This window comes from Balaenoptera physalus (assembly GCF_965194825.1).
Source record: "Balaenoptera physalus genome assembly, chromosome: 15".
In the NCBI taxonomy this organism is placed as follows: Eukaryota; Metazoa; Chordata; class Mammalia; order Artiodactyla; family Balaenopteridae; genus Balaenoptera; species Balaenoptera physalus.
This window is the reverse complement of record NC_138894.1, coordinates 71,139,829-71,163,744: the sequence shown is the minus strand read 5'-3', so window position 1 is coordinate 71,163,744 and position 23,916 is coordinate 71,139,829. Positions and strand designations below refer to the sequence as shown.

The window sequence follows — 23,916 nt, the reverse complement described above, 5'->3', positions numbered from 1 at the left end:
TTGCATAATCAAAACCAATGATTTTCAACTGGACGTCTGTATATTGAATACTATATCTACAGAACCCCTTTAAAAATCTCTTTAAAACAGGTAAGATGAAAACTATTTCAATTTTTTCCTCCACATTCCCATCTACCAAATTTCCTTGTAAAACTGGCATAAGTTATCTGCCAGTAAATACAATATATATTGACCTTTTATTGGATGCCAACTGTTCGCTTTGGTCTTTACATCCTTATGAATTATATAAGCAGAGCTTGCACAGCATTCTCTGGAGGTGGTTTGGGGTTTTTGTTGTTGTTGTTTTCTTTTTGGTTTTTGGTCTGGGCCAGTCCCTGGAAGCCAGCTGCTCAAGCCACTAGATACAAGCAAAGCCCTGTGGTCTCCTGAGCCCCTACCCATTGGCATCTCTACAATGGACTACAAACCTGCAGGAGAAAGGAAACAGATCTGGGTGGTGTTTGTTTTTAGTGTCAAGGAATGACATCACTGCCAGAGATTATGGCATTGGACGAGCTGGTGTGTGGGCTTGGATTTACAGCACAGAAAGGTCAAACTTTGGTTAACAGGACACATCGTTAGTGCACAGAGAACACTATATGTGAGTTTTAAAAGTAGGAAACATTAACACTTTTATGAGCTTTGTGTAAACTGGATGGTGTTTGTCAAGGCCAAAAAGTGTGCTTTATATAAAACTTACATGATATGCTTGGGCTAATTTTTTTCTTTTATTCTAAATTTGGTGATATATTTTTTTTTTTTTCTCCAGTAGGCAAAGGCTCTTGCTGGGTTAAAATCAACGAGTTGGGCTTTGGCCAATTCCCTTTTTTATTTCCCTGGGCCTGAAATAGTCAATATAGGAGCTCACAGTTAAAATGTAGGAGCTCACAGATTAAACAAATGACTTGGAAATGTCCAGTAGGGACTGAACGGTGAATCAGTGATGTTCTCTCTCTCTGTAAGGGTGTGTAAATGGGCAGAGCTAGGGAGAACAGGGCAGGGGTTTGGGGTGTCATCAAGACAAAGGCTCTGATGGGCCAGATTCTCCCCACATTGAATACACTCTCAGAGTAAAGTGGTTGCTCTGGAAGCTTATGCTCTTCTTCAGGACCACAAGAGGACTGTAACTGAAGTTATTACTTTGAAATCAGAAAACCATAATACAAATTTCATGGCAAGTTAGCATTGCAGTTTAGTCCCTAAGCTTGAATGAATGGCATTTGGGACTTGGCAGTGGGAAACAGAGATTAATGATGGGCTTTGAACCCTCTGTATCTGAGAGCACCACCACTGGAGGGCAGTAACAATCCTTGGAGTCCCCCCCCTCACCCCCGCTTTTTCTTTCCCTTCTACTCATTAGTTAGTCCATCTTGCCCACTTACAAATGCCATGCTTTTGGAGTTAACTTCTACCAGAACACCTTAATGTGATATGCTTCCGACTTGCTAGGCTAAAGTTCAAAACTAAAAAAATTAAAAAAGGAAAGATAATTATGTGTACTGTGGTCAAAACAGGATACAGAAATTTGGATGCCCACAGAAGTCAGGCCATTTCTCCATCATTTAAGGTCAATACTCAGTCACTATGTCATTTAAAAATCAAATTAGGTCCAAAGTGATGAGATATTGTTTACACAAGGTCTCATAGGGACTTCAGACTTCTAAATGCTAGGGAGAATAATGGTCTCAAAAAAGGACACAGGAGTTATATCTTCACTTGTTATCTTCAGAATTGAGCAAAAGGTTATTCAGTCCCTAGAGTGGACTTTCAAAAGAGGACTCACAGGCACTCAAAGGTCTCCATATCCAAAACTGAACTCATTATCTTAACTTCCAAGGTTACTCATTAACTCATTCATTTACTCAGTAAATATTTATTGAATACCTACAGACTGGAGCTGAGTGCTGGAAATATAATAACACCCAAGGGAATCAGAATCTCTGAGAATGGTATGAGGTCTGGTCATTTTACTTTGGTAATTTGTAATATTGATGTAAATTCAAACTTACAGAAAAGTTGTAAGAAGCGTATAAATAACCTCCATAGTTTTTACCCAGATTCGCCAATTGTTGCCATTTAGCCCTATTTTCTTCTTTTTGTCTGATCTTCCACCTCTCCATGTACAATTTTTTTCTAAATCATTTGAAATTAAGTTGCAGATACTGTGTGCCTTTATTACTGTTTTTGTCAGTGTGTTTCCTAAGAACAAAAACATTCTCTTATATAAACACAATATATGATCAAAAATCAGGAAATTTAACATTGGTACAACCCCATTATTTAAAAAAGAGTCCATATTCAAATTTCATCAGGTGTCCCAATGTTTTTGTCGTAGGGTGGGGTTCCCAGGAAGCAAACTCTGGGATGGAGATCAGTGTGCAGAAGTTTTTATAGGGCGCACTCCCAGGATCAACACTGTGGAAAGGGAGAGAAGGAAGGCAGTAGAAGAAATTGCACTGTGGTGTGGTCTCAGCAAAGGCTAGGCTAACCCTCTGGGGACCCTGAAGCTCTGATGTCCTTTAATGTCCTGAGATAAGCTGAGGGATTTGGGCCTTTATATTACACATTGACCAGTTATTAGATCTGAGCTGCCCTGGGGAAGGAAGCATGGGAACTTTGTGCAAGGCAGAACTCTCCAGCCTATAGTAATTTCTGATGACTGTCAGCCAATGGTGCCCTGAATAGCTGGAGGAATAAGTCCTTCAGTCTTCAAGGAGACAGAGTGGCACATCACAGCTTCCACTATGGTCCACCATTTGCACTACTCAGATCCACTTCATATAAATTCTGGGAAGAGTTCCTCCAAGATGCTGTTGGATCTCTTTTCCTGGGGGAAATGGATAAGAAGGTTAACAGGATAAATTATACCCCTGGCTGTAAGCAGTTGGAGCCCAAGCACTTGGGACCACAACGGATACTCATCATCTACTACCCATTCTAGATTGTCTCATTCTCAGAAACCGTCTTTGCCGAGTAGATGCTTTACCTGTTGGCAAGACCCAGATCTTCATTTCTGAGGCCTCTGAGCTCCTGATCTCCATGCTTTTCTTAAGTATTACTGCTGTGTTTATCCATTTATCATCAAGATGAGCAAGGAAATGTCAAGAGGCACTCCAGTGGACCAGGAGGATGCCGTCACATTCTTCTCTGTCCCATTATATAGAGCAGCCCTCCTCCTTCTGATGATCAGGGTCTTCACTGCTAGCTGGCTAGTCAGATGGCAGCTTCAGAATCCCACGTGAGCATCTGTTTTCTTGGGCCACTCCTACCACTGTTGCAAGTTGAGTTTCCTGGGAAGCAGACTCATCACACAGGAGCTGCATTAGGGAGTGTTTTGGGGAACGATGCCTGTAGAAGGGATGAGAAGGAAGTGATATTAGGTAGAAGAAGAAAATGGATTTTCAATCTCAGCAGACTCACCATCTCCTTACAATCTTGTAAAGTTCTACGGTTTAAAGGTCTTCATTAAAACCAATCACATCAGTGGCATCAAGTAGTATCACTGGCACTTCTAGCCTGTATTTCTTCACTGAATTAGCTCCCCCAAGAATGAAACATTGGATGAACACCACAGAGATGAACATCCCTGTCAGGGTTTCCAAACTCCTTTTATTCCTCTGCAGGAATACCTTTTATTCTCTGAATTCAGTGGTTACACTTCAATAGGTTTCCCATAAAAATATTGTTTTTATTTATGAAATCATTGGTCACTGGGATATTCTTTGGTAGGATTTTTCAGTAAGATTTTTTAAATGCTTCACAAAAAAAGCAGTTCTTTGGGAATGTAACTATTGAAATAGACTCTAACAGGTACCATAGATGGAGACATGTTACAAACATTTGTACTTTCACCCAAATACATGGCCAATCTGTTCTAATATTTGTTTCTTCATATCTTCAGCAATGTCTTCTATGTGAGTTCACCAAAAATGTGCTGACAAAGCAATGCTTTTGAGTTTGTTGGTCTTTTGTTTTATAATTACTTCAACCATCTTTTACTGTGGCAGGAAGAACCAGAGACACTGATGGTTCGTGGCTTTTGTTCCTTAATTGTAAAGTGAAAAGCCTCAAAAGAGGCTTCTAAGCAATTATCAGTAGGTTTTATGAGATTTGTCAAGAACTGGGTTTGTTCCACATAACTTTAAAAATCTCCAAAAAACTGCTGAAGTTTGTCTTCCTGTTCTGAATGCTTAGCTTTTAAATGTCTGGTTAATCACTGGAATTCATATTATTAATAGATAAGATCTCAAGACATAATATGCTAGCCAACTAGGGAGAATTTTATCATTAATGTATACATCCATTAATGTAAGTCAATGTAAATCCATATTTTAAATGGTCTTCTTGATAATTTTAGATTTGGAGGGACTCCTTCTTGCTGTTCTAATCGCATTATCATTCTTTTTTTTTTTTTTTACCATAATGCAGCTGACTTGTACTCAGAGTAGAAAGGTTTGCTCTGCCATTTTCTTTAAGTTCATTTTGCTGTTATCTTTCTTTCACCAGTTACTTTTTTGCAGAAAGCTTTTTAAACCATTTTTCCAATATGAGCGTTAACCTAGTTAAAATGAGATATTATCTGAAAATCTCCTTACTGGGCACACGTTAATGGAATGTCTGAAGACTTGCTAGAAGCAGTCAATTGACTGAGCCAAGACTGTCATCTCTTTGGCACTTTTTCCTCCCTTGGATATCTTAAAACCACTGAGGCTTGGAAATTATAGCAATTAGCATACGCTGACTAATGTAACATCAATGACAAGTTTGAAAAGTATGGGATCCTGTTAAGCCACGTCTCCCCATTCTGAATTTGTGCAACTGGTTTTTTTAACCTCAATGCAGAATTTTACCTTTGGTCCTATTAATTTCACTTTCTGTCATTTGTCCCTTTACTTTAGGCTGTCAAGATCTTTTGAGATTCTGATTCTGTCATTCAGTATGGTTGCTATCTCTTTCAAGTTTGCATACCCTCTACATCTTTATTCACGACTTTAATACACATATTAAGAAGGATATCTCTTTAAGACAAAAATAAAACAATACAAAAAAACACAACTTCCTTCTGTTCCAGTTGTTTAGCCCCTTGTGGGGTGGACGATGGCAGGATGGTGTCGTCTGTACTCTCCACAGGGTCCCCTGCCCGGGCACTTCTGCATTTCAGAATCAGGCAACAGGAGTCAAACAACTCTTTGAATTTTTGTTCTCAAACTCCTCCCGCAGATCAGAGCTAGAGATCTTCAGAATTCTCTCCCCATGTTTCTAATCACCAGCCCCGCCCGCCATGTGCTCATGATTCCCTTGTAAGAGACACATTTGAATAAAAGTCTTTCCCAGATTTACCTTTTACTGATTTTTTTCCCAATTAGGCAACAAAATTTCATTTTATTCACTGATATGTCACATAGATTATCCGAGCAGTTTGAAGCCAGTGAGAGAGAGGAAAAAGGGAAGATTCTAGGATGACACCAGATTTCTGGTTTCAGTGGCTGCATTGAAGAAAGCTATTGCTTCTCACCTACTTCCCATGGGGAAAATTGAATGAAAAAGAAATGGAGGGGCTTCCGTGGTGGCGCAGTGGTTGAGAATCTGCCTGCCAATGCAGGGGACACGGGTTCGAGCCCTGGTCTGGGAAGATCCCACATGCCGCAGAGCAGCTGGGCCCGTGAGCCACAATTACTGAGCCTGCGCATCTGGAGCCTGTGCTCCCCAACAGGAGAGGCCACGATAGTGAGAGGCCCGCACACCGCGATGAAGAGTGGCCCCCGCTTGCCGCAACTGGAGAAAGCCCTCGCACAGAAACGAAGACCCAACACAGCCATAAATAAATAAATAAATAAATAAAAATTAAAAAAAAAAAAGCAACAGTCTTTAAAGATTATCTTTAAAAAAAAAAAAAAAAGAAAAAAAAGAAATGGAATCCAATCTTGAACATGATGAGTTTGAGATGCCCAGGAACATCCAAGTGGAGATGTTGAGATGCCACAAGATGGACCAGTCTAGAGCTGAAAAGGCCACTGGGATTAGTACTCTGCAATGTTCAGGTAGTAATTCTGAGGACACACTGAGTAAGTGCTCTCATAACTTCAGTCTCAAAGCAATTCTGGTCCTTGCAGTAAACATGGTGGGCCAGAAAGAGCCACAAGGCAAAAAAAAAGCTCTCTTTTCCAGGTGTGTCTTACTCTAAGACCATAGGCAACACACATTAGGAATCATTTTGCAAGCTGCCTTTGGAATTCATCAACCCCAAATCTAGACAAATGGAGATGGCTGCCTGAAGAGTTAGTTTCCGTCCTCAGCCTACACAACTCCAGGGGTGAACTGCAAGCCTCAATAGCTGGTTATGGTCACCACTCTCTGCTGCCACCTCCAGGTGGGCACATAGCCATCCGTGTATTGTGCTGGGGCACGTCACATATATGGGGACTGGTCTGAGCAGCACACATCTGCTACTGGGAAAATGAAGCTGGCCAGGCCCCACCCACAGAGGTCAGAGCAATCAGTGCCCACCTCCAGGTTCAAGCCATAGTAGAAGCAGAGGCTCCTAACAGCATCAAAGTTTCCATACATGACTTGCGGGTAGCAATTCAGCTGGGAGGGGGAGCTAAGGAGTCTGTCATTAAGCTGCTTTTGCATAACAAACATCCTATTTTTACTTAGTTTGTATGCTTATTTGGGATGACTTTGGGTGTAGAGGCTAATGGATGTCATGGGAGCTAATGGCCCTCTTAAGACACCTTTTGGTGCTATGACTTGGACCACCAATTCTGCTATGAAAAGCACGCCATAACTTAGGGATCCCAATAACCTATTAGCCAAAGAACTCTCAGACTTCCATATACCTCCCAGACTTCCTTGTTCCTTCTCGACCTTAGGATCCTTACCGCATCCAATTCTTAGCAGGCTGCTTTCATCACTGAGAGGAGAAACTGTGCCTCCGCACCAGGAGAGCATCTCCCCGTTACACAGCACTTGACCCAGGTCCTTGCCCAGTAGGTAGTTATTGTCAGAAGTTGAGGTGTAGATAGGGAAATTGATATTTAGATGGTTTAAAGCAGGGGTCCTCAACCCCCCATCCGTGGCCTGTTAGGGACCGGGCCGCACATCAGGAGGTGAGTGGTGGGCAGGCAAGTGAAGCTTCATCTGCTGCTCTCCATCACTCCCCATCGCTCGCATCACTGCCTGAACCATCCCCTCCCTTCCCCCCCGCCCGGCTGTGGAAAAACTGTCTTCCACAAAACCGGTCCCTGGTGCCAGAAAGGGTGGGAACCACTGGTTTAAAGGTCATCCAGATGGTAAGCGGCAGTAGAATTTGAAGTTGGGTGTGTCTGGCTTCAAAGTGTAGGCTCTTTCTACTTTTTCCATGCTTTCTTTCCTAGAGCATGGCTTGGATGAGCTTCAGAGCCACCCCACAATACACAGCAGAAGAGGTGTCTAGTTCTCCAGATTGATTAGTTTAATGTCTTGGAGGACACCTTCATATAAGTTCTTGACTTCCTTCAGGCCATCTCCCCAACCCTGTTGGATGATCCTGGCCTATTCAAAGCATTAACCATGGCCCTTCAGGACTTCTGATGGCTCTGTATTTCGAATGGTGCCTTTTGACACTTAATTCTGATGACATCTGTGCCCAGAAAGCAGAGACCCACAATGCCCCACGGCCTGCCTCAACCACTCCAGTCCTAGTAAACTATCACAGTGGGTTTTATCACAGATCTCCCCATCTCCCAAGTCTGCAGCAAATTTTGGAGGTGGTAAATATCCTTTATAATCCCCAGTCTTCATCCTCTGACCTCCTTCTCATCTACTTTCATCATAGTCATTTGTTCACCAAAGATGTAGGAAGATTATCGGATATGACAGTGGCTTACAGCTCTAATCTGGCTTCAGAGAGCACACCTCCCTGGCCTCCAACACCCACACCAGAAGGCCAAATTATATCAACTCAATTCTGGAAAATGCCTCTGCTTCTGCATCCATCTGTCTTTGCTTTGCTCCTTCCTTCTGCTTTATGATCTCATTTCTTAAATCCAACCCCCAATTTTGGTGTTTAGACTCAACTCTCCTTGCTCTCCTTTTCTCAGACCTGACACTTTGTCATTGGATAGTGTTTTAAAAATGGCTCCTTCATCTTAGAAACAGAAAGTAGCATGGTGGTTACCAAGGGCTTGGAGGAGGGTGGAAAGGGGGAGTTGTTGTTTTAAGGGTATAGAGTTCAGTTTTGCAAGATAAAAAAGTTCTGGAGATCTGTTTCACAACAATGTGAATATACTTAACACTTCTGAACTGTACACTTAAAATTTGTTAAGATTGTAAATTTTATGTTAGGTGTTTTTACCACAATAAAAAAAATGCAAAAAAAAATTTTTTTAGCACCCAGAAAAAAACAAATGGTCCCTCCATCCTGATTTTTTCTGAGAGACACAAATTAAATTTGCAACAAATTTGAACTTGTTTTAAGGGAAGTTTATGCTATAACATGTATTCCAATATGGAACCTTGATGTTGGCTATGGCTATAGTCAGAATTCATGCAGTAATTACATAACCTGATCCTTTGGATCACTCTCTTGTATTAGTTAAAAATATGTGTTTTGACCCCTGGATCATGGGTTCTCAAACTTCAGTATATAATAACAATCACAGGCTTATTATATATGCATATTCCAAGGCTTACCCTATGCCTACAGAATTAGAAATCCTCTTGAGTCTGAGGCCCCAAAATCTGCATGTTAAATAAACACTATGTTATGTTGAAACAGGCTGTCATTGAACCACAGTTTGAGAAATTCTGCTTTAGAAGGTATGCTGCTTTTAAGGCAAGGACCAAATATTTAATTTTATTTTTTCTTCTATGGGCTCAATCTCAGAGATTTGTACTTAGTAAGGACTTCCATGTGGTTGAAAAAATACAGTAAAAAAAAAAAAAAAGCATTTTGCTGGACTTGTCCAAATAAAATACAATCTGTAGCATGTGGTTTATTTTAGAATTAATTGTGCATTAATATGTATTTGAGCAAGCCATATAATAGGGAGCTATAATGTGATGCTATCTCCAAAAATGTGGCTTTAGTGTTTAGTGTTTTGAAATCCAGACTCTGAGAGCCTCTGATCTCATATAGCTCTAAAAATGTCATTTCCTTTTTCAACTTTTTAATCCCTCTTCAGCCTCTAGATGGAAATGAAGCATTCCTAGTTTCAACCTGACTTGCAACTTTCAATGTGTTCTCAAGGAAGTATTGGAGAACATTTATAACGTTCATTTCATCGTGTAGTCTGTCCACACAAGAATAACTGTGAATATACTTTTAAATACCATATACTTTAGAATTTAATTTTTTGTCTGAAGAAAAAAAAGTGTCATTTATCTAGTGAGCAAAGCAATTTGGAGTTGCCTCATCCAGATTAAATTCATAATTTTATTTTAATAGTCATTTACATTTATGATATCACAAGGATGTGCAATGACAGTCTTTTTACTTAGAAATTAATAAGACAATTTGTTCTTCATGTTCTGGAGGATTTTTGCCCATTAGATGGATGTTTAGATAAATGTCTGTGAAGGCTCTATCTAACCCTGAGAATCTGTGAATTTATACTGCCAAAGTAATTTTTGATACACTCAATATTACTTGGATGTAACATGAAATGTAATTTGTTCCCCACAGAGAACATAGTTTTAGCCCAAAATTTGCCTGTACAAAGTGAATTGCCTAATAGTTTTATCTTCATGTATTTTTAGAATGATGTCATACTTTAGAAATATAAACATTCAAGTGGAAAATCAAACATTGGATCAGATAGTAACACCCCAACTGATTTGTCTTTTAACTTTTCTAAGGGATTAAGTTTTTATATATGCTCTTCCCCACCCCCACCCCCGTTTTAAGGTTTCAACAGTAACACAATGGTCACCAAATGCATTGTATGAATACAACCAGGATTTGTGACATTCCAAAATGTCTTGAAAGGCTTGAAGGGGCAGGTCCAAAGTCACAGAAGCTTAGACTGAAAGGACCTCAGAGTTGGAGCAGAAGAACATTTAGGTTACTGAGTTGCTCAAGAGTGTATAATGGTGGAGAGATGACCTGCTTCTCTGTTGAGGCAGTGCACTTCCCACTGCTTTGAAGGAGGAAAAATTAAGAAGTTGTTTTGTCTGTTCTGCCTGTGGATAACACTGTCCTCACTATTCTTTAGAAATCCACTTGGTATTATGTCTACTTGTTTCTTCTTTCTAGGTTGGTTACCCACTGTGGTAGACAAACTCTAGGGTGGCCACCATGATCCCCTGCCTCCTGGGATTCACACACTTTTATCCCCTTCCCCCCGAGTATAGGCAGGACCTATGACTTCCTGCTCACTAATAGAATGCAGCAAAGGTGATGCAATATACATGGTTATGTGTATATGATGACCTAACACATGACTATAAACCAACTTGATAGGAGACTCTCCTATAGCCTGCCTGGCCAGACATGACGTAGCTGGGTCCACTGATTCAGAGTCTTACAAGGATGCAATCAAGTTATCAGCTGGGGCTTTGGTCTCATCTGAGGCTTGACTCGGGAAGGAGCTGTTTCCAGCTCATGTGGTTGTTGGCAGCGTCCAGTCCTTGAATGCTGCTGGATTGAAACCCTCAGTTTCTTGCTGACTGTTGGAGGGAGGCTGCTTCAGTACCTTGCCACGTGGTGCTCTCCAGAGGCAGCTCACAACATGACAGCTCGCTTCTTCAAAGCCAGCAAGGGACAGTCTTTGGGTCACATTGGCTACAAACAGAAGACTCAGTTATTTTATTTTATCTTTTTTATTTATTTTTTTAACATCTTTATTGGAGTATAATTGCTTTACAATGGTGTGTTAGTTTCTGCTTTATAACAAAGTGAATCAGTTATACATATACATATATCCCCATATCTCTTCCCTCTTGCGTCTCCCTCCCACCTCTCTAGGTGGTCACAAAGCACTGAGCTGATCTTCCTGTGCTATGCGACTGCCTCCCACTAGCTATCTATTTTATATTTGGTAGTATATATAAGTCCATGTCACTCTCTCACTTTGTCCCACCTTACCCTTCCACCTCCCTGTGCCCTCAAGTCCATTCCCTATGTCTGCTTCTTTATTCCTGTCCTGCTCCTGGGTTCTTCAGGACCTTTTTTTTTAGATTCCATATATATGTGTTAGCATATGGTATTTGTTTTTCTCTTTCTGACTTACTTCACTCTGTATGACAGACTCTAGGTCCATCCACCTCACTACAAATAACTCAATTTTGTTTCTTTTTATGGCTGAGTGATATTCCATTGTATATATGTGCCACATCTTCTTTATCCATTCATCTGTCGATGGACACTTAGGTTGCTTCCATGTCCTGGCTATTGTGAATAGAGCTGCAATGAACATTGTGGTACATGACTCTTTTTGAATTACGGTTTTCTCAGGGTATATGCCCAGTAGTGGGATTGCTGGGTCGTATGGTAGTTCTATTTTTAGTTTTTTAAGGAGCCTCCATACTGTTCTCCATAGTAGCTGTATCAATTTACATTCTCACCAACAGTGAAAGAGGGTTCCCTTTTCTTCACACCCTCTCCAGCATTTATTGTCTGTAGATTTTTTGATGATGGCCATTCTGACTGGTGTGAGGTGATACCTCATTATAGTTTTGATTTGCATTTCTCTAATGATTAGTGATGTTGAGCATCCTTTCATGTGTTCGTTGGCAATCTGTATATCTTCTTTGGAGAAATGTCTATTTACGTCTTCTGCCCATTTTTGGATTAGGTTGTTTGTTTTTTTGATATTGAGCTGCATGAGCTGCTTGTAAATTTTGGAGATTAATCCTTTGTCCATTGATGTGTTTGAAAATATTTTCTCCCATTGTCTTTTCGTCTTGTTTATGGTTTCCTTTGCTGTGCAAAAGCTTTTAAGTTTCATTAGGTCTCATTTGTTTATTTTTGTTTTTATTTCCATTTCTCTAGGATGTGTGTCAAAAAGGATCTTGCTGTGATTTATGTCATAGAGTGTTCTGCCTATGTTTTCCTCTAACAGTTTTATAGTGTCTGGCCTTACATTTAGGTCTTTAATCCAGACTCAGTTATTTTAACCTGCTGCATCTAATTGGTGTGAATTTGCACCCCGTAATTTATGTTAGGATTCTAGACCTTGTGATTGCGTTCACCTTGACAACATCAATATAAACTCAGTTTATACTTTTTTCATTAATTGTATAGTCATATGTTTCAGGGGATTATGGAGTATATTGACTCTGTTATGAATTCAAACTAATCTATTGTATAAGCAAGGAACCTGTATGAACTATTAAATCAACAACCAACCTACCACTTGGCCTTCACTAGACTAGAGTGTCTGCCAAAGCAATAAATTTTACCTTAGATAGGTAAATCAATTTCACTGCCATGTTCTCTCCCCTAATTCCTTCCCTTCTTCTTTCCAAATGTTGCACAAAGATGTAATATTTGGGCACCAGTGCTCTTGAAGCCCATGGCAATCTTCCTCTGTCTTCAGAAGTGTGCCATGCACTGTCCCTACAATGATCTGTTTTCTTTTCTGCGTATTTTCCTCCCAGTGATGGTTTTGCTTCTTCTTGCCTCCATCAGTGATTAGCTCCACAAACCACGTTATGGTTGAGTCCAAAGGTTTTTCCCCAAAAGAACACACAACTGACAGAAACAATAAAATGAAAGTGCCCATGTTTTAAAATTTATAGAAAAACTTTTACTACAACACCAATTAGAATTTCCTTTAGTTATTATGACATCAGATTTTAGTCTTGACAAAACTGATAAGCTCTAGACATTCATAACTGGAGAGTTTCAAGATCATTTTTTTTAAATCATCATTACATGGAAACTAGTGCTGTTTTATTTTAGGTGCATGGCAAACTGACAGAATACCAATCCAGTCCAAAGCCAAACCCAGTGAGGGCAGTCTAATTTAGATTTCTCCACTGAATTTTAACCAAGGCTGGGTTTCTGCTGAGAGATACTGTGAACTGTTTCATTTGTGCCAGGATTACTATAATTTTGCAAGGTAACTTTAACATTATTAGGCTAAGTAAAAAATAAACTACTGATGAACACAATTTATGGAAATTAATGGAAAAGGTTCATCTTTATCCCACTAAGTCTTCTAATTCCTTCAAAGTGTTGTTAACTTTTATATTTTATTTTTATAACGTAGAACTCCTTCCTGACTTTCAACCAGCTTTTCAATGTTCCTGCTAAAATTTAGAGACCCATCCTTTACTTGTCCTTTTGATTACTCATTCCAGCAGCTCTGATTTATTTTTATTAGTATGATACAACAATTCAAGTCAAAGGAACACAGTTCCCCACAATTTGGTAACACTTAGAACTTCTGCACTTTGTGAACGAAGATAGGCTTTTTTAAAAAAATACCTGCAAGGCATACAGGCTCAGATACATGCAGTGCATTCAGGTCATTTGAGAAATAATATGCAGACTTCTTTCACATTTTCCTTGAGGACTTTTGCTTGGGTTTCCTTTATATTGTATACATTGAAATTCTTTGTAGATGACTGCAATAAAAAAATGTATTTTCCTCCACTTGCAAAACCAAAGCAGTTGAAGAAATTTGCACATTACGTTTCCTTGCGAGGCCTTTGACTTTTTCCCCTAATGCCTTTTAAGAGAGTCTATCGTTAATTTTAGATTAAGAGTACAGAGCCTTTCTGTTTCCATAAATGTTTTAATGCTTCATTCCTAGAGATGGGCTATATGGGGAGCTCTATGAAGTTGTTCTTTTTGAGAAGTAAAATATTTCCCCACAAAAAGAGAAGGAAAGTTTCCAGAGAACAATGAAAGCCTGGTAATTGTACTCGGAGTTTCTTAGAAGAGTTCATTCTTCTCACATGGGAGGATGGTTTGCTCCCAGAAACTTATTACCCCGTTGCCAGTCATTTTTCTGCCAAAGTCAACTCATGTACCTTTTAGCCACTTCAGTACACTGCAGCTGTTATATCCTGACCACCGTGGACTTCCTTCTTCCTTTCTGCTATTACAACGAGGTCATTCATTCCTTTCTCTCTCTCTCTCTTTTTTTTAAAAGAAATCTTTTCCTCCCCATCTGTGCCTGGGATGCAGATACTGTTGCTTTTCCCTCACCAGCTGGGGCTGCGCTCATTGTTCAACCTATTGTTTCTCAAAGATAGGGCTTTGCATTAAGGCTACGAATAGACAAAAAACGGCTGGCTCAGAAAACCATCATCAAATTACTAAACAAAAATAGGGAGTGGAATATTTTGTCTGCATTTAGAGACTTTTCTTTTAATTTCTTCATATTTTCTTTGTTTTGTTTTATTTCAGGTAACAACGATTTTCAAACATCCACATTAGTAAACTCTGCTTTGAATTCATCCATTTTAATTATGATTAACCCCAGATGAGAGAGTGCTTTTGCCTCTCCCTTAAATACCATCAGATTGCTCTTTCCACTGCTTTTGCCTTGCTTTAGATAGCTTCCTCCAAAGTAACTGGGAAATTAGTATGTCTTTTTAACCTTTATGTGTAAGAACTCTTCTAGCCTTCTAAATAGGAGTCACTGGCATTAGGTGTTTAAAGTTATCCTTATTTTTCCATAAGATTAAATCACTTGTCTCAAGCCCTTTTATTTTCATTCATTTTTAACTTATTTTAATTGAGGTATAATTGACATATAACATGATATTAGTTTCAGGTGTACTACCTAATGGTTTGATATTTGTGTATATTGCGAAATGATCACCACCATAAGTCTAGTTAACATCTCCACCATTCATAGTTACAGAAAATTTTCTTTCTTGTGATGAGGACTTTTAAGATTTCCTCTCTTAGTAACTTTCAAATATGCAGTATGGTATTATTAACCCTTGTCACCCAGCTGTACTCTCAAATTCTTTTTAGAGGGTGGGATACTAATAAACAAACAAACAAAATAATTCTCTAGGCTGGTGCTTCTCATACTTTCGTAAGCATGAGAACCATCTGGAGTTAAAATACAGATTGCTGGGCCCTGCCCTGGAGACTCTGATCAAAGGGCTACTGACGCTATGGATCTGCGGACAGCGCTCTCAGTACTCAGCCCTCCCCCGCCAAGGGATTCCTGGGTATTCCAGTGCTGCTGCTTAAAGTGTTACCCAATGCAAACCAATGAAAAGAAAAGCTTGTTGAGACGGTAAGTGTATAATGATTGACAGATAGATGATGGATAATAAATAGATAAGAGAATCCTATGAACCCTATGTTATTATTTATTACCTAAGTAATAACAGTTTTAAAAATTCTACTTTTTAATAAGTTTTTAAAGCATGGCATACACAGTATAAAAGTTAAAAGAGCACAAAATATGTATATCAGAGGGCTTCCCTGGTGGCGCAGTGGTTGAGAATCTGCTTGCTAATGCAGGGGACATGGGTTCGAGCCCTGGTCTGGGAAGATCCCACATACCGCGGAGTAACTAGGCCCGTGAGCCACAACTACTGAGCCTGCGCGACTGGAGCCTGTGCTCCGCAACAAGAGAGGGCGCGATAATGAGAGGCCCGCGCACCACGATGAAGAGTGGCCCCCGCTCGCCGCAACTGGAGAAAACCCTCGCACAGAAACGAAGACACAAAACAGCCAAAAATAAATACATAAATAAATAAATTTTTTAAAAAATGTATATCAGAAACTAAACTGTTCCCCCTTTCTAGATCTCCACTCCCGCTTTGCAGAATCAAGCTTGTTTAAGTATCTTGTTAGCGTATGTGCACTTAACATTTTGAAAGAGGTTGAGAATTGCCCTCTGTCAAATAGTCTATGCCAGTTTACACTCCCATCTACTATTATACGGATGCTTATTTCTCCACACTTCAATGGTAGCAGACAATATCCAAAATTTTGATCTGCCATTCTGACATGTGAAAACTGACGTCTAATTTTTATTTTACTTTGTGTTGCATATAATTATGAGAGAAGTTAAACAACTTTGAGTAGCAAGACTGTGGACAATCTATTAATTTAGTGCAAATAGCTGACTGGCTTAAAATTCGACGTCATACTTTCATCCAAGCAAAAGTATCTGCTTTTCTTGTTCACCTGATATTTTCCTTTTGTTGAATCTTGCGTCAAAAAGTACTGCTTCGGGCTTCCCTGGTGGCGCAGTGGTTGAGAATCTGCCTGCCAATGCAGGAGACACGGGTTCGAGCCCTGGTCTGGGAAGATCCCACATGCCGCGGAGCAACTGGGCCCGTGAGCCACAACTACTGAGCCTGCGCGTCTGGATCCTGTGCTCCGCAACAAGAGAGGCCACGATAGTGAGAGGCCCACGCACCGCGATGAAGAGTGGCCCCCGCTTGCCACAACCGGAGAAAGCCCTCGCACAGAAACGAAGACCCAACACAGCCATAAATAATAAATAAATAAATAAATTTATTAAAAAAAAAAAAAGTACTGCTTCACCTCCTTTTGAATGAAAAGAAACAACTACGGTAACCCCTCTTGTCTGCCCCTTTCCTCAGTTCCCCCGGAAATTTTTATTCATTTGGCAATCCTTTGAAAAATGAAGGCTTAGATGTAGATTTTTTTATGTTCTATAGAAAATAATACATCTCTAAACCCAAGCTTTGCTTATGAGAAATGACAGCTTATAGCCAAACTGAGGTTATAGGAAATCAAAGAAAATATTGACTATGGTGCACACACCAAAGCTGAATTTTCCTTAACTTGTTTATTGGTGTTCACTTGAAAGAAACACACACACACACACACACACACACACCCCTAAGACTGCTTTTTGAAATCAAATGTATTTCCTGCCTTCTTCTTTCCTCCGGACTCTTACGACCAGCCTATTTATAGCCCAGGAAAGGAAAAAGCTCCGCTGGAGGCAGGAAAACTAAGTTCAGAAAGAATAGGAGGAAGTGTGCCTGCCATTTAGCCAAACAACCTTTAATTCAGAGAGCTCAAAGCTTAGCAGCTTCACTGTCGTCGTCAGGCGTAAACAGCTTGCAAATTCGAATTTTTTACTCTCCCCATTTTTGAACTGGATTTGGGCAATGGAGGTGAATGCAGCATTTTAGAAGAGAGAACAGGAATCTCTAGGTGTTTAGATACGTGGAAGAGAAACTTGTTAGGGGTTGGTGAAGCAGAAGGAAAGAGAGGATTCAACAGAGGGATGAGCTTGAAATGATTCCACACCTGCGAGTTAAGGTAAGTGTCCTTTTCAACACCGTCTGTTGTTGTGTCTACGTGCACATTATGCACTGTGGATATTAGCCCCAGACGGTGTGTATAATTTGAGGGCGGACACTCATGAAGAGCTCATAAGCTTTGCTTATATCTCTGAAAACATGTGGAAATCAGCCTCACTTGTGACATCTTCGGTTTTTAACAATAATGTTTTTAAAGTAGTTGTTTCCTTAAGATAGCTTTATCGCCACTAAGTTTTCTTTGGTTTCATTATCACCAGGGGATTAAACAGTATACATAATTTCATTGAAGATCATTTTTGAAAAATAATTTCTTGATATTTGTCTGTTTTTCTGCCCTTTTCAAAGTGCTGACGAGTGATCCATATACCATTTTGGGGGGATCAATACTGGTTTAGAATACATTTAATAGAGAGGCCCTCAAGCAAAAGTGGTCTATTTTAGAAAAGTTATTTTAACTAAAAATTAAATTTTGTATAAAATTATGTGAAGATTAAATTTTTTTTAATACAGATCTTCTCCTGAACGTTCATTTTCAGACCAAGAAAAACCCTCTAGGAGTACAAAAAACAGCACTTAACAGCTCCAGTGATAGAAACTGTTCACAATAATTATTTACATTTAAGTTATTATTTCAAAACATTCATTCAACATATATTTTCTGAGTGACCTGAAAAAATGTCCCTGGGTTTGGAAGTGGAAAGGTCGAAAGGGAATGGATTAAATCCAAGAGCAGTTGATGCTGCCCACGAAAACTTGGAAAGCTCCTAGGGACATTCCAACTTCTTTTAACATTCTTTGCCATCAAACAAGTACATTTGTTTAGATGATGCACCATATTTGCATTCACCGCTGATAATATCCACATTTGTGTCCTGGAGAAACTTGATTAATGTTACCATGATGTCAAACAAAGGAATAAGGTTCTGGTGGTTTATTGAAAAGGAAGAGCCAAAGGAAATGTGTTGCTGTTATTTTGGCTTATCCCAGTTTGAGACTGGTATGTTTAGAATCTGTCTTAAGAAGATAGCAAAGCTGGAAGCCAGAGAAGCTGAGCCAGCCAGATTGCAACTAGTGCAGGAGGCCAAGGCTCAGTTCTGTCTCAATGTGGATCGCATTGGCTGTTCTCTTTCATGGAAGAATTTAAGGGTTATTTTCTTCTGATTAGAAAATTATAATTCATTCCATGGAAACAGCAAAGTATAATATTCTTGAGTAGAAAGAGCAATATTTCTTAGTTAAAATTAAGTTGTAAAAAATAGAGTGAAATAAAATTAATCTGGACAAATATGATGGGTCTGAAGAAACAAATAAAACAAACTCTTAGCCCTTGTTTCCAGGACATTCCAGTGCTGCAAAGTTCTGAATCCATTTTATTATTTCCACAAAGAAAAGTCTGAGGTAACCAAATTAATTGCTACTCCACGTGGGTCTAGCAATAGGGACATTGCTTACAGTGATCCTGATTTCTGTTCATGTTGAACCTTTCCTCTTATAATTTCAAAACAACATTCTCACTTGACACATTCATATGTTTACATGATGAGAATAAAAATGTTTTAAACACCATTGAAGGTTTAAATAATAGATAAAATAATGAGTTATGTATTTAATTCTAAGAATATGTATTTTTTCATTTTTAAAAGTCTTGTTGTTGGTCATTGGTTTCTGGTTGCCCATAGATGCTTATAAATGTATCCATGAAATGCCAGTTATTTAAAATAGATTTCTTGGGAATGGCTTAATAGTTTCATAGCTTTCTTGATGTATTCTCAAGCTCCTGAGAATATGGTACATTATTAGAGTTAGCTAATTCTGAAAAAAAAATTGCCAATTTTTTTAGCTTCTCTATTAATTAAATAGTCATTTATTTCTTCATTTCCTGCATAACTCCTATAATCACTATGTGTTTACAGGTTGCAGAGTACAGCCACCCCGACTCTCACATAGAAATATAAGTGAAATCAGATTACTCTTCAGATAGAGTGGAGTTTTAAGAAATTTAGTCACCAAATGTAATCCACAACTTGTAGGATGTATTGAAGGGGGGTGTAGGGAGAAGCATGCCAAGGCCAGGCAGCCATACCCACCTGGCCTGATGCTATGGAAGGAGGGGGAGTTGCAAATTGATTTTCGTGGGTCTATGAGCACCTTAAATCCAGATTAGCGGCCTCTGGATGTTCTCTTTCTCCTGTGCTCTCATCCCCTCACATCCTATATTACAGGTCAGCACAGCACCACACCACCAAAGCATATTTGTTAAGTTCTCCTACTTATAATACATTCTCTACCTTTGATAAACTCAACATTTACTTGGAGAGTGGGAATTATACAGAACACAAGGCATCCTATATATGGAACCAAATGAATGATGTAGATAATAAGAACAGATAAGGAAGGCCTGATCCAGGCAGGCTTCATGGAGGGATGAGGTTGAGCTGAGCCTTGAAGGGCAGAGGGAGATCTGATGGGTATGGCAAGAGATAAGAGCATCCAAGACAAGAACGGAGCTGTGTGCATGGGAAGAGATAGGAATGTATTGATACTTGGGTTGCTGGATGAAATACAGGATTCCCACTGAAATATGAATTGCAGATAAACAACATATACTTTTTCTAGTAAGAGTATGTCCTATTTCACTGGTGTGTATGAGGCGTATTGTATGAGACATACTTATACAAAATATATTTGTTGTTTATCTGATGCACGTTTAACTGAGTGTCCTGTGTTTTTTATTTCCTACTGGCAACCCTACCAGGGAACTCTGTGTCAACCAGCTTGATAGGAGCAGGGGCAATGCCCATACGGAACAAGAGGAAAGCATCTGGAGGAGGTTGAAGTCAGACTGCAGTGGGACAATAATGCCAGACTAAGGAATTTAGAATCTAATTTGAAGACACTGGGGAGTCACTGAGGATTTTGAGAAGGGAAATGACATCAATAAGATCTGCCCATTCAAGGCAGGACCTGCTGGGGCAAAGAGTAGGTCACCAAGGTCTGGGTGCTGGTGACAACAGAGAGAAAGAAACCAACCAGATTGGAGACACATTAGAGGACAAATCCCACATGTTTTGCAAACTAACTGGATATGGTTTTAGGAGGAGAAGAAGTGTTAGAGAGGATATTACGTTTTACTTAGAGTCCATTCAAAGAAATAGCCAAAGAGATAGAAGCAGGTCAGGGAGTTAGTGAGGGAAGCAAGGATTTTATTTTCAGACATATTAAATTTGAGGTGATGATGGGATCATCAAGTAGAAATAGTAAGTGGACAGCTGGAAATGGGAAACAGCTTAGGAGAAAGGTGAGGGCTGGAAGTAATAACAATGGCCAACATTGATGGAGAATTTTCTATATGCCAAGCTTTTTAATATACATTCTCTTATTTAGTGCTCAAAACCACCTATGGGCAGGTTCCATTGCTAGCCACATTGTATAAATGAGAAAACTAAGGCTCAGAGAGGTTAAGTGACTTGTCCTTGATTACCTAGAGACAGAAAATGGAAGCCAGGTGTGCATGAGCTCAAAGCCATGTACCCACTCATTCCCGTGGAGTATGTATCTGCTGTGGACTCACTTTCTCCATCTGCAAAGATCTAAAGGCACAATTGTTCATGCTGTAACCCAATTTTTAACCAGACGCCTGGTCTTTGCTCCTCACTGCGGTAGCCCTCAGAATTCTGCACCTTTTGGTTAATCTCTCTGAGGAAACGGGAATAGTTTGTACACAGAGATTTTCTTATTGATTTTACTTATTTGTATATTTATTACCTAAATTGTTTTTCCCTTCAGTGCCTCATTTTTAGATTTCTCCTCGGTTATCTTATGAAATAAAGATTATACCATACCGAAGAGGAAACAGGACCAAGAAGGGTGTTAAACACCTCTCCCTGTCCTTGGCTGCCCTCTAGTGGCAGAACCAGGTAACAATGCTCAGCCCAGGTCAGGGACAGCGCAGGCAGCCACTAGAAGCAAGCTCTTTAGGAAACTAAGAGGTCACAGAATCACTGCAGAATCATCTGTGGGCTCCTAAAATGTTTGGAGGCTAGTTGTGCTAACAGATTCTGGAAAAGGACTTCGTGGAATTACTTAGACTTTTACAGCTGGTTGGCCCAAAGGGCATTTCGGATAGACCCGTTTTAGATTTATCTTAAACTTTGTAATCATTGAAAGTATTTCACTTGTTTATCCTGTTAGGAAGGTACATATATCAAGCTTGGTTATTAAATTTTTAATGCACATCTGTGCCTTGATTGTTAAGAATATTTCCTAGACATTTTATTCTAAATATTTATTTCAAAATACACAATATTTTTTCTACTAAAATGTAAATAGTCTGGGGCTTCCCTGGTGGTGCAGTGGTTGAGAATCCGCCTGCCAATGCAGGGGACACGGGTTCGATCCCTGGTCCGGGAAGATCCCACATGCTGCGGAGCAACTAAGCCTGTGTGCCACAACTACTGAGCCTGGGCTCTAGAGCCCGTTTGCCACAACTGTTGAGCCCGCGTGCTGCAACTACTGAAGCCTGCGCACCTAGAGCCCACGCTCCGCAACGAGAAGCCACCACAATGAGAAGCCCGCGCATCGCAACAAAGAGTAGCCCCCGCTCACCGCAACTAGAGAAAGCCCACGCGCAGCAACGAAGACCCAACACAGCCAAAAATAAATAAATAAAATAAATAAATTAAAAAATATATATATATATACATAAAAAAGTAAATAGTCTATCTTTTAGGAATATATCCTAAGGAAATATTCATAGATTGAGGCAAAAATGTATGTAAAAGAAAGTTTATCTATTTGAAACAGACAAATTTTGGACAAATATACAATATAAGGAAATTGTCAAATAATATTCCACAATATGGAATTACAAATAGCCATTAAATTACATTAAAATATTTAATGGCATTGGAAACTCTTTGTAGTAATGTTAGGTGAAAAAGAGAAGACAAAAAATTATATACATGGTGTGATCCCATTTTCTTAAAAATTATAAATGTATATATGAAAAAGAGTTAAGAACTAAAAATTCCTACACCAAAATGTTAACAATAAGAACCTCTGGTCAGTGAGGTAAAGGTGATTTTTATTTTCTACTTTGTCTCTGGGATAGCATGTACTACTTTTATTTTTTATTTTATTTTATTTTTTAAATTTTTATTGGAGTATAGTTGCTTTACAATGTTGTGTTAGTTTCTGTTGTACTGCAAAGTGAATCAGTTATACATATACATATATCCCCTCTTTTTTAGATTTCCTTTCCATTTAGGTCATCACTGAGCATCGAGTAGATTTCCCTGTGCTATACAGTAGGTTCACATTAGTTATCTATTTTATACATAGTAGTGCATATATGTCAATCCCAGTCTCCCAATTCATCCCACTCCCCACCCCCTTGGTATCCATAAGTTTGTTCTCTACAACTGTGTCTCTATTTCTGCTTTGCCAATAAGTTTATCTGTACCATTTTTCTAGATTCCACATATAAGCAAAATTATACAATATTTGTTTTTCTCTTTTTGACTTACGTCACTCTGTATGACAGTCTCTAGGTCTATCCATGTACTTTTATGATCAGGTACAAAAACCAGTATGTTTTGAAAAAGTGGAAAACTAAGTCCCAGTGCTCTAGTTTCTTGCTGTCATGGCTGACAATCAGGTTTGTGCTAATTCAGCCCCACTTAGGCTTCTTTGCCCAGTAAAGCACTGTATCCTGTTTGTGACAGCATAATTCATTGTAATGGAAAAGATTATGATGCACTAGTCTGGTCTATGACTTCACTGTATTCATGGGCAACAGGAAACAAAGACAGACACTTGTTTTTTTCATAATTGTTTTAGCAATAATTGACAATTGGAGGAAATGAATGGCAGAAAACAATTATGGGCAGACAAGATGGTCAGCAAATCAGACTGGGAAACGCATTGGAGCCTTCTTAGTTCTATTAGTGCAACAATTTCAGAACATTACAAAGATATTCTTGTTTTGTTTTGTTTTCAATCTACTCCTGAAATCACTATTGTTTTTACCAGCAGTTACACAACTCTTTGCTGGCAGTAGTGACCCCCAATGTGTTTTTAATTCAGTAATCTGGTAATCCCACATCAGTGATTTGGGACTGAATTTTTATGTATGTTAATATTCAGTGTCAGTGTGAACTTCTCCATGTGCACGACATGTCCAGTTATAATGCTGCTATAATAATAACTAGCCCCCTGTTGCCCGTACACAGAATCTTAAAAGTTTCCGTGCTATGAAATGAGTACAGTTAACAACGATTGAGATGAAAATGAAGGATGTGTTATCAACTGGGAAAGAGCTAAGTAAGGCAGGTACTATGTGCACTTCAGTGACATTTATCAGTATCTCAACCAGTGGCTTGTGTCCTTAGACATGACTTAACTGTCCTGATGGGTATCATTAAAATGCTTTGGTTGGGAAAACTAAACATGTAGGGGCTGCTTTAATCTTTACTCCTGGTCATATTCTCCTCTGATTAGCCTGATTTGGAGTAAAATTCTGCAGCGGCTCTGACTTCCAATCTGAAAGACTAATTACTGGTCATGCAATTTATTGTGGAGGCCTCTAGACCAAGCACTGTCCACTAGAAATATAAAGTGAGCCACAAATTGAGCCACATATGTCATTTTATATTTTCTAGTGGCCACATTAAGGAATTAAAGAGACAGGTAAAAATTAGTTTTAAGAATCTCGTT

The 23,916-nt window shown here is 39.2% G+C and overlaps 1 long non-coding RNA gene across 3 annotated transcripts in view; it reads right to left on the bottom strand.

The window, feature by feature from the left end:
- Positions 1-287: 287 nt before the first annotated feature.
- The window catches only part of LOC309643871, a 44,401-nt gene continuing 20,772 nt past the window's right edge, over positions 288-23,916 (bottom strand). For all 3 annotated transcript variants that reach the window (XR_014254113.1, XR_014254114.1, XR_014254115.1), the window contains 2 exons: positions 2,987-3,348; positions 288-2,827 (listed from right to left, as the gene is read on the bottom strand). This is a non-coding gene — a long non-coding RNA (uncharacterized lncRNA). The remainder of the gene's footprint in view (positions 2,828-2,986; positions 3,349-23,916) is intronic.